The sequence below is a fragment of the Cyphomyrmex costatus genome, unplaced genomic scaffold, assembly GCF_001594065.2.
Source record: "Cyphomyrmex costatus isolate MS0001 unplaced genomic scaffold, Ccosl1.0 scaffold181, whole genome shotgun sequence".
NCBI lineage: Eukaryota > Metazoa > Arthropoda > Insecta > Hymenoptera > Formicidae > Cyphomyrmex > Cyphomyrmex costatus.
The window spans coordinates 340028-352060 of record NW_017275836.1 but is presented as its reverse complement, the minus strand read 5'-3'; positions in this window follow the sequence as shown (position 1 = coordinate 352060).

The following is a 12033-nucleotide window of genomic DNA, read 5'->3' as shown; positions in this document are numbered from 1 at the left end:
CGTTGGGTTGAATGTGTGTAATACAATATTTGCATTTGCTGCAGTTTTTAATGTAATGTAACGTAATGCTCGTCGCGCGAACGGGTTTAATGATCAGCGAACGTGACTCTACGCTTGCTAACGTTTGCTTTTCTTCCTCCACGAGCCTTGACCTTCTTCGGAAACACGAATTTCAAAGCCTCGAGATGTTCATTAGGTTCCTCCTTTGCAAACTCATCACCATCTTGCGCGCTATCGTCGGACGTGGTCGGTTGCAACGAACTCCAAAATTGACTCTGTATATATACGCATTTATGAGCAATTAACTTCTATTACAGTTGAGATTGTTATATTTAATATTAATTATAACTAATAATTTTTTGAAAAGTTATAAAAGTTACGTCGCAATCTATGATTTATAAATTCACAAATTTGCACTGTGATTATTATCGTACGAGAACCTTCTTTTATTAACCTTGATGTCAGAAGATTGCTCTTTACGTATTCATGTTTACCTGACACTGAGAGGTGGAAGTCGACTGGTTCGGATCCTGCTTGGATAGTCGCGCGGTACACGAACTTCTGTCCAACAGAATTCGCTCCTCGCTGTTCTCCATTGATCGAAAATCGAGCGAAACGGATCCCACAACTTCGTCTCGTTATTATCGCAAGCGTGCACCTTCGAGATGCACAAGAGTTAATCGAATCTTTGTACTTTCAACATGATTTCAATTAAATAAACCTATATGTATACATATATTGAATACTCAATACTGAAGACCGTTAATGTAAGAACATAACTAATACGAAGCCTATAACAGTTTAGCTTGGATCTTTTAATCGCTTACATATAAACTACCGCGGTACTATCCAAGCTAAACTGTTACAAGCTTCGTATTTTGTATTAGTTATGCACATATATTGAGTCACGATATAAAATTAACGTTATTCTTACCGATATAACGTTCTTGAGAGTAGAAAACAATCTTATTGAATTTTTTAAAGTGGAAAACAATTTTTGTACAGCGTAGATACTGTTTATGTTCATGTCAATTTTAAGATGTATATAATTTGTATAATAATCCTTTCCTCGGGAAAATTTTAGATTTTAGTAACCAAAAAAGTATTTTGTCATTACGTTTCACATTACGAAACAGATTACGATCGGTATTCCAGGACGTAAATTTTCATGATGCAAGAAGACATTTCCAATGCAAGAGACACGATGTAAAAATGTGCAAGCGTATTTGCATTCGTGAAAGTATTATAAAGCGATCATATAATTTCTCAGAAAAGACTGAAAGTTTTAATATATAATTTTCTTAAGTATTTTAACATACACGTGTAACACAATTTTTCGTAATTACATGCGTTTTCTATTCGTCCGTTTATATTCCTAATTAAATATTGCGTACGCATTTACATTATCGCGTGTATACTCTGTCGTTTGTGAAGAACATACTGTTGTAATCAATGTAATCATCGCGTTGCACAATACTGTCTGTTCAAGTTGAGTACATCTACGAAGCGTTACTTAATCCATATAAGGGTGTTGGGGAACTTGGAACTTGGTCTACGTCGTTTCCGACCGCATTAACGAGCCAAGTTCCCGTTGTTGACGGCTGATACTCGCAGGGGAGTAATTTAATCGTGCACTTTGTTGCAGACGGTGCAACATATAGTTAATGAGTAGAATCGGTAAAGCAGTTCGCATAAGTACGAAAGCACGAAGTTGCACAAATTATATATCAAAAGGGGCGGTAAAGGATTGAAAAAAATCAGCAGGGTTTGCTGATCTCATATTTTATGATCATTAGAAGTAAATTCCTTTCAAACTGTCCTCAAAATTAATCAGTATAAGGGACGACAGAATTTATCCGTCGCTGACGGATTTAACTTTGGCGCTAATTCTTTAATACATTCATAGATCCAATTCATTTAATTTTTATTCATCTAACTTTATATCATCTATATTTATAATAGCCATAATAATAATCGATATTAATTTGTAAGAATTAATTGGATGAAGTGGTTCTATAAATTTATTAAACAATTATCACCGCGCCGAATTATGTTCTTTGCACGTTCGCGTCCTACTAAGATCAGTTCAACAGGATCTATTTAACTCGAGTATATTTCTACGTCTGACTGATTCGGTGCTCGTGATACGCGCGACGGCAATCAACTTTACTTAATGAATGCCATTCGCGCGAAACGAGTGCATTTCTCCACGGACGCCTCGAGTTCGATTAATTCGAAACAAAGTTAAAGTCAGGTGACGTCCAGCCGACGCGGCAGCGCGAGCGAGCGCAATCGAGCGAGTGCAAGCGGGTAACGTAATACGGAGTCAGACTACCTGAGCGATCTGACAGCCAGCTTGGAACAAAATCGGTCGACGCATCCGATCGTCCGGCACAGCTGGGTTTTACGAGGCAACATTAAATTACAAATAAATTTCACATAACACATCGAGCCGAAGCGTTACACAAATATGGTTGAAGAATAATAAATGTAATCTGGTATACAAGATGCTCTCGGCTATACACGCGCAATTAAACGATTGCAGCGATGAGTATATCAATAACGAAATTACTAATTAACGTAAATAATATGACAGTAAATTAATATTTCGTTATTTATACACATATTGCATGTTATATATATATATTCAGATAAATTATATAACAAAAAAATAGTATAAATATATAGTATTAATTATCAACGTAATCTGTACTACTAAAAGTACCTATTAGTTGTAAAGAATCAAAATATCGACCAATGTTACATTTTTTTTTTTTTTTTCATATTCAATTGATTATATAAAATCTTTATTTAAAATTTTGCTGTACAATTTTACCTACCTTAAAATTCAGTTGCTAAAATTATTTTACGTATTTATTATTGTCGAGCCTTCTACTGTTTTTATTTAAAAATTACTTTGTCACACATTTTGTATGATGCATATAATAATGTATTATTATACGCAATGACTCGAGCGAGGAAAGCCGGGTTTATTGGAGCATGCTCTGTGAAAGAGACAAACGTCAGCGACGAACAGATCGATTATTCGCATCCATGGAAACCACAGTTGGACCAATGCGAAGAGGCTATTCTTCTTTTTGGCCAGACGCGTCTGCCTTTTCCACTCATGCGGCTTTGATTATTGTATTATAAATAATTTACACATATATGGATATAATATAATATGTAACTTTTCACAAGTATGTCTAACTATTATTTTGCGTAATATCATATATGTATACATCTTATTTTATTTTATTTGGATTTAAAATTATTTTATTTATTAGGGATGTACAAATTAGTTCGGTCCGTTTTTTGTGTTTTCAAAAATGCATTTATTTCAAAACAAAATGAATGAACAGATTAATTAAAGTATTGTCCATCGCTGGCTACTACTTTTTCCCATCCCTCAAGCAATTTTCGAATTCCAACTCGAAAAAATGACTCGTCTTTGGAGGCGATCATCGTTTGAAAAACGGACCGAACTAATTTGTACTCCCAATATAATTTTCTTGTCTCTTCTTGAGAGCTTAAAATTGGCTAGTTTACAATAATCGTATGGAAATGTAATCCATTTTCTTTCCTTCTTTCTTTCAAATAAACACGAGTGTTTTACATCGAAGTATTCGCAACGAGTATACACGCATATTTCGTGTTCTCGCGAATTTTCATGTACAAGCATGTACAAAAATTTATATTTTACAAGTACGTATCGTAAATTAAAGTGAAATTGCTCGAGCAAGTATACAAAAACAATATTTTTATTCGTTTAGAAATTGTCAAATTGACTGTTAAATTAACTTTTAATATTTATCTACTTTTTTTATTTAGTACGTCGTAACTAGTGCACCAATTTCGTGAAGAAATTGCTATTGTTTTCGATACGAGTGAAGTAGCGAAATAAGAAATATCTCATCTATTGCTGGTACAATATCATCTTAATTTACGATACGTAAAATAAATGATATATTCTAGCAGTCTACATATTCTTCTTGTTACCTAAGTACACCTAGCATATATGTATGTGTATATATGTATATTTTTTTTTCATGAAAGGACATTTCTCTCATGTAAAGTGCGTCCTCTCTTTACGAGACGTGGACCGCAAGCCTTCACTACTAAAAATCCTCTAAATAGGCTAATGAAATTATCTCTACCCTAACGAGCATATCGTTATATGTATGTACAATACGCAAATATATCTAGATCAAATATTACGACGCGACAATATGTTTCCTCTCTCCGTGGATTATTTAATAAATGTTGCTTAATACATAAACGTACGAACAGAACATATTGTATGTACGTCTTCTTTATCCATGTGAGATCTTTTTGATCATGGTGCAAGGTATTTGTATAATATTGTTAACTGTCTGTGTAACGAGTGGGAATCACAACGTTAAGGCCCGATGCAGCGTTTTAGTTTTGTAAAAAAAAAATATATAACGGAATAAATAAGTGTAATCAATCAACTATCGATGGGGAAAATTAATTAATGATGCCAATGAATTTATCCTTTATTAATGTATGGGATTGTGTTTGAAGTTTTTATATTACAAAATTAACCATCAATCTTCTTCTACATATATCTTTTCTCGTTTTAACTCTCCGCAGGTTACATGGGAATTTAACGGTCCAGACGATTCTTACTTCGACTTTGAATTATTGCTAATTTTGTCTTAAATTCAGATATGTACAAAAAAGTAAAAAATATTTCGGATCATATAATTTAATTATATAATCGTATTTCTAAACATTAAAAGAGTATTCTAGAATTTTTTTAGAGCCATCCCTCAGCCACTGAAGTGATAAAATTTAGGATAGTCTGTGGAGGGTTAATTCAATATATAAAAACTCGTTAAAGTCAAAAGAACTTTTATACAGATAAGCAAAAACGTATTTGCTTACGTAAAATTACTAGCAAGTCGATATTATCAAAAAATAATTTACTGATTGATGACAGTATCATATTCACAATTTTTATATTTTTGTAATTAACGTCCACTTCTCGAAGCATTAAAAAATAATTTCAAAGAGTTAATTTTTCAATTTTTTTTAAGACATTGGCACCAAGAAGAGTAAAGACTAAAGATAAAAGAGTTATATATTATCGTGTTTTTTTAGAAAATACTGAAGCGCAACCTTAACTTCGTAGACGCGAAGAACACATCTTTCCCCCGATGCTTGCAGCATCAACGTCGCAACGCGACGTCGTTAATCATTTGGTATTGCTTTCTCAAATTGCAACCATCGTCATAATATCATAAATTAGTGGCAGTGCCATTTAAAATGCTTTTTGTGTACATACTAAGTCTACATAACGTTTCTCGCTTGTCTACAAATATGCAACCGCTCTGAATGACGTTCGGCGGCGTTATCTCAAATACTACTACAAAAAACGAATGCGAGCTACGCTATCATTAAGTGTTGTAACACATCAAAGCAGAATGCCATTTCTAAGTCCTTCATAGTATATATTTTTTTTCAAACGCGCCAATCGCTAGATTGACGTTAGATCTCAAACACAGAATGGCTTGTATTAATAAGATTAATCAGATTACTATCTGTTTGTTAAATATCGCTCGAAAGAGCCTAATTTTCTAAGGCAAATGTTGACTTCACTTACGAGTAACGCACATGTGATTTTATTAATCTATGCTAACACGATGAGAAAAAAGCACAACAAACGATTCTAAACTCATGGATTTATGAAACTCGTAATCGCGTTCGATTTTGGTACTTGCCCACATCGATATCACTTCAGTATTTTATTCGTCGGCTACAAGTTGAATTAACGAAGAATGCGTAATTACAGACAGTAAACAATATTATAGACGAATTACAGACAACAGACCTTATATAGAACATCTCTCGGCTTGTGGAAAGTGTAGTAGTAGATTTTGATGAGGCACTGTTCAGAGTTCATACTAAAAACAATAACAATTATTTATCATGTATTATACTTCGCACAGCGTGTTACTCGTGCGTGTATGTGTGTTACAAGCATTTAATTATATAGTGAAAATAAATCTTTTCTCTCTTACCATTTATGTCACGGTATTTGGATTATTTAATCCTTTTAACTTATATACTTAGACTACCAGATTTAATATAAGCAATGAATTCTCTTTTTCTTTATCTTTTCTATGATAATACATTAGGTAATTTAAGGATAAATTGTATAAACGCAAAGTACATTAAAATTGCTAAAATGGTTTCATAATTATCATTTACATATATAAGTCTATGTTAATTATATTTAATAAAATAATAAAGAAAATGTTTTATATGATAGTATTCATCTACTTTCCATTGAAAAAAGATTGTGAAACAAAACATAAAAATGTAACAATTGCATGCCAAGTTAAAGTATAAAAGTATAAAAAAAATAAAGATTTTTATTCGTATTTCGTCGGAGGCTGGTGTTGTATGGATAAAACGGCTCAACACTAAAGCTGATATGTTGGCTGTAATATTTTTCTTCTTTATTTATGTATATATATATATCTCAAATTAATTTAAAAATTACAGAGATCATTTCGTTTACGAACTGTCAGTAATGACAAATAAAAATATGTTGCGATGTCAGGTATAGTATGATGTAAATCTACGATTACAATGAAAAGCAAATCAAAACATAACGCAGGATGAAAAAAAAGAAAATAAAAAGATGTGTGACGGTTCATTAGAGTAAAGTACTAGAAGATATAAAAACGTACTTTCATCAAAATTTGAATGTAACGTTAATTACTACCTATACATATATATGGGTTTCATTCGACTACATAAATAGAGATTATTATTTAAATTTGTTTGTTTACAAAAATAAAATAAGATAAGAATTAATTCTACCTATCAATGAAAATAAAATTTTCCTATCTAATTGTGGCCAGAAAGCAAAATTAATCAAGGAAATGGTTTCGCGACAAATGATATTCGATGATTCTTCCGACATGAGTCAAACGTGAATTTTGATTCTTGATCGTTAATATACATACATCGTTTTTTATGAAAAAGATATTAATATGAATTAGCATTATCAGAAATTCTGCTGTTCAATATATCACTAATCGTTATCTGATTACACGCGCGTTAATATTATTTTTCTTTACGTTGATTGTGCGAGTCACAAAGTAAATATATACACAGAAAACTTAATGTAATAGCGAATTCGATTGGACGCAGGCCTAAATTTCATATAGATACTATTTTGCCTAAATACAGTAAAATGAGTCTACATCGAACGAACAAATAGCGTTAGTAACACATTCATTCTTACATTCGGTACACATTTTGAGAATGCTGTCTATTCGCTCATAAGGCGCAATACGTTAAAGAAAGTTTTTAAATAGATTTGATTTTTCATATTTTCACTATCCGTTCTTCTGCTGATGTATTATATCTGACTAATACAGTTATTTATTTACTATATGCATGTGTTTCATGTAATTTGTCTACCTAAGTTGTACATTTTAGTCTGCGCTTTACTGCATCCAACAAAATTCACATAAAAATTTATTTGCTATAGAATATATTGAAAGTTATTCATTCACACATATCTAAGAGCTTAGTATACTTAATCTAATTCATATACATATATTACGTTGATAAAAATTTAGCAAAATGTCTTTTTCAAATTCAAATTAATATCGTTTTATAAACAATTTCAATAAATTATAAAATATAATTTTTTATAATTAAATAGATAATTCTTTTTCATATATATAATTTCTTTCCATTCTTTTCCTTTTTTTCCCCCATCTTTGTTCTCTTTTTTCCCTTTTTTAAAAAAATTATAAATATGCAGTATAAGATTGCAATCATTAAATTGTTTTGCAATTCATATATCTTATTATGATGCATTATATATACGCATTATGTATAAGCATAATAATTAGAGTTCGAAAAAATTTCGCTTCTATCATATGATTTTACAAAATGCAAATACTTGTGGCGTCGAGTGGCTCATCGCTCGGTGCGATTGACTCGCGATCTGTAGATCAGAGTTCAATCTCACGTGCGCCCAAACGCGATTTTTCGCGTTTAATGAGCCAAAAAATGGCTCCACCTGGTGATCAAAAGATCTATGATCATCAGCGCTGTTTGTGCGTGTGATGTACACATATTTATATATAGTATCTAATAAATATAATACATTATATATTATATAATGTATATACTATATGTATACAACAATATATAATATTGAATGCCGCAGCTTATTATATATATATAACTTTATGTCTCTGAAGATTCGTTTGTGTTTTATACTGTGTATAAAAAGCTAATAGATGCAAAAAAATCACATTAAGCGATAACAAAAGAAGAATCTTTGTCAATAAATAGACTTTTAAGTATCAACAGCTAAATTTCAAAAGATTTGTATGAGTTGTCACTCGGTGCGTGTATGCTTATAATATAACGCGTTCAACTATTATTTCATCATTGAAAAAACACAAATGTTTATTCTTTAAATTTTTCATTTGAAGTTATTGGCTAATTAAAATTGTTCGAACGAGTCCGCTGGACGCAATAATGCATATTATATGTACACTACCTCAGATTTATATGTACACATTTATAAAATATATAAAAAAAGCACATCACTGTCATTTCACTTGCAGAAAAAGTAACAAAATACATCATATAAGTTAGAATACAAGTTCAAACATAAGATACATAAAAACGCAAATCGTAAAAATCAAATCAAATGTAAGATAAGTAAAATGCAAGCCGCGTATAAATGTATTGAAACAGGTACAAAAAATAAAAGATATTAATGATAAATCAAGGAGAAAATTAATAAATAGAATCATATATAAAAATTTACTTGACCTTTTTCTCTTTATCGTTTTCATTTTGGTGAAAACTTAAGACAAAAACTTTGCACGTCTCTCAATATCACTCTATCTTGTTTAATATCTGAATTCTTTAATTAACAAACCATTTTTTCTGCTTTTAGTTATTAACATATTGTAAAAAGTTATACAGTTCTTTTCTCTTACATAATATGTTCAGCCTATATATTAAACTTAATATGACAGAATATAAACATTATATATATATATATATATATATGTGTGTGTGTATATTATACATTAAATTTAATTAATTATTAATTTTTACAATAGGAGTAATAATAAGAGCAATGAGCCAAATAATTATTTGGCTCATTGGCCTTATTATTACTCCTATTGTTTTATACTTATTGGGTCTTATTTTATATTATTTATTAATTTTTAATATAAGCTAATTTATATATTTTCGCCAATAAAAATTTTCAGCACAGCACTTTTGTATTTAAATGGTACCATATTATATAGTATTAAACATAATTTACAATAAATTATACTTAAAAAATAATTAAATAAAGTTATATCTATTTAGTATTAATTTTTAAATATAAACTAAATTTGTGATATAAATTAAATATATTATCCTATTTTCCTCCTTTCTATCATCTTTTTTCGCTTTTTTTCTTTATAATAATTTTTTAATAAAAAGAAAAATGAAAATAAGAATAAAATTAAAACGTCTAATAAAAGTGTTCCACATTGACATCTCTAAAATTCGGCACGAAGTATTGTATGACTTTATTATTTTTAAAAAAAGATTTATATCAAAACAGTTTCAACATGTAACAAACTGTGTTTTGTGTGTGTGTGTGTGTGTGCTTCTTTATTTCAAATTTAATATAAACGGTATTTTTCATATATTGAATTTTCTTTTTTACTTATACAGATTACATGTTCTTATTAATTTGGAGATAAGCTTTAAACTGATAATAAATTTTTAATGGCCTTTTCTTGATGACTTTATTATCATGGTTATTATATTTAATATCACATTTTTTCTTCTAAATTTAATCAGATGTTTCATCATATCTCTTTTCGTCATAAGCATTAAATCTTAGATTTAACACAATCATTAACAAGAAAATGGATTTTTTTGATCGTTAAAATCATAAAGAATGTCTATCTCGATATTAGTGTTTAATCAATTAGATACTAATTTAATAATTAATATTCACATTGCCACAAACTGGTAATATTTTGAAATAAGTTTTCATAAAACATAGTAAAAGATCATTTTTTCACTAGATAATATTTTCACTTGTATAGTAATGTTTCCTTTGTATGCAAGTAACATCGTTTGCGTTTTTCTTGTATATTTCCAACATAACTATTCTGCGTTTCAATAGATTCATACTTTGATGTATAAATATCGAGTATGAGCTTAAAGATATACGTAAAATGATAAATTAATATTCTTATTCTTATAAATTAATATTCTTATTAATATTTCTTATCTTATAAATTAATGTGACAATTTATTGATTTTGAAAGCATGTTTTGTAATACATTGTGATGACGATAATCTATCATTTGAATTTTAACAAAAAAAAATCGTTTAACTGATCTACATAAACAGCTTTTACATAAAGTGACACATTTTTCATTCTATATTAATGCACAAAGAAATATTTAGAAAAACGTAAATTGTGTGCCTTTTGAATTATAATGAGAAGAAAGATTAGCGAAGAAATATACAGAACGATGAAAATTGATAGAAATAAATAAAAAATCTTGAACGATGAGTTATATGACGAAGAAAATGAGTAGCTGATCTATATTCAAACATCTTTGACACAAAGTGAAAGTATTTTTGTTCTATATACGAAAGAAGAAATACGAGAAATGATCTAAGTCTTTCTTCTTTTAAGATACGATGAAGAGAACTATATAAAAATTTCTTTTGGATAAAATGTATACATATTATATTAATGTATACATATTATATTAATATGAGGATGTTAACTTTACATGTTTTTTTGTTATATGATTAGAGAATAAATTTTAATTGCGATTAAAAAAATGGAATTGTGGTGGCCCGCCATCAGAGCTCCAAGGAAGAGACTCGCGCCAATTTCTCGCATGTATTCGAGACACGCGAAATCCTTTCATATTAGATCGAGAACCTCGATCTAAGACTTCTCCAGGCGAACTGAGGCAGGCTCCCACTACGATGCCTTATTGACGAGGTAAGTAGTGGGGACCGGGACGAAACGCCGCGGTAGATGACAAAATTTCGCATAGGCTCTCACAAGGGGCCAAATGTGCGTAGAATAAAATCTGCGCTTTAATAATACTAAAAAGTATTTAATTTAAATAACATAATGATAAAAAATCAGAACAAAAATTTAAATAATAATATTCATATGTCATTTTATCAATCACTTCCATAGATCAGTGCACTCAATGCTTAATCATCTCTATGTAGATCTTATTTTAGTAGCGCAAGTAATAATTTATAATACCTATCAAATAGTAGTTCCATTATAATATTTTTTAATATCATATGTACTATAGAATGCATTATTGCTAAGCAAATTATTTTGCACAACAATATTTTCAATAAAATGTTGACTTTATATTCATAATATAAAATCAATATTTCGTGTACTTAGTTGTAATATTCTAAAATTTTTATGCTAATGTTAATTAGCATTATATTATATATATAAGAATAGATAATATTTTATATATTTATAAATATTTTAACAATTAAATATGTTTTATACATATTTATAACATATGTTAATATAATTGTTATACATGCACATACATGTATATATGTATATAATTATTTATATTGTATATGTATAAATAAACGATAAGTATAAATAAATAAAAGGAGCCTTATTCGACCAAAATCTAATAATTTCACTCTAGCTCAGATAGTATTTTTCGCAATAAATTCTTTGTTATAACTTAAAATTCTTAGTATCAATATTATTAAATTATTGAATAATTAAGATAATCGATGATTTTTTAAAATTATTATTAATTTAATTAGTGATATTACTATTTCAGCTTTAGTTTAGAATTGTTTTAAGACCAACAAATAATGCGCAGTTTACACAAACTGAAAAATGTATATAAAAAAATGTAAAAATATCATTACGGATTAAGATCTGTTTTAATCAAATAAAGCTTTTTTCATTTATTTATGTTATTTATATCTGTTCTTTTC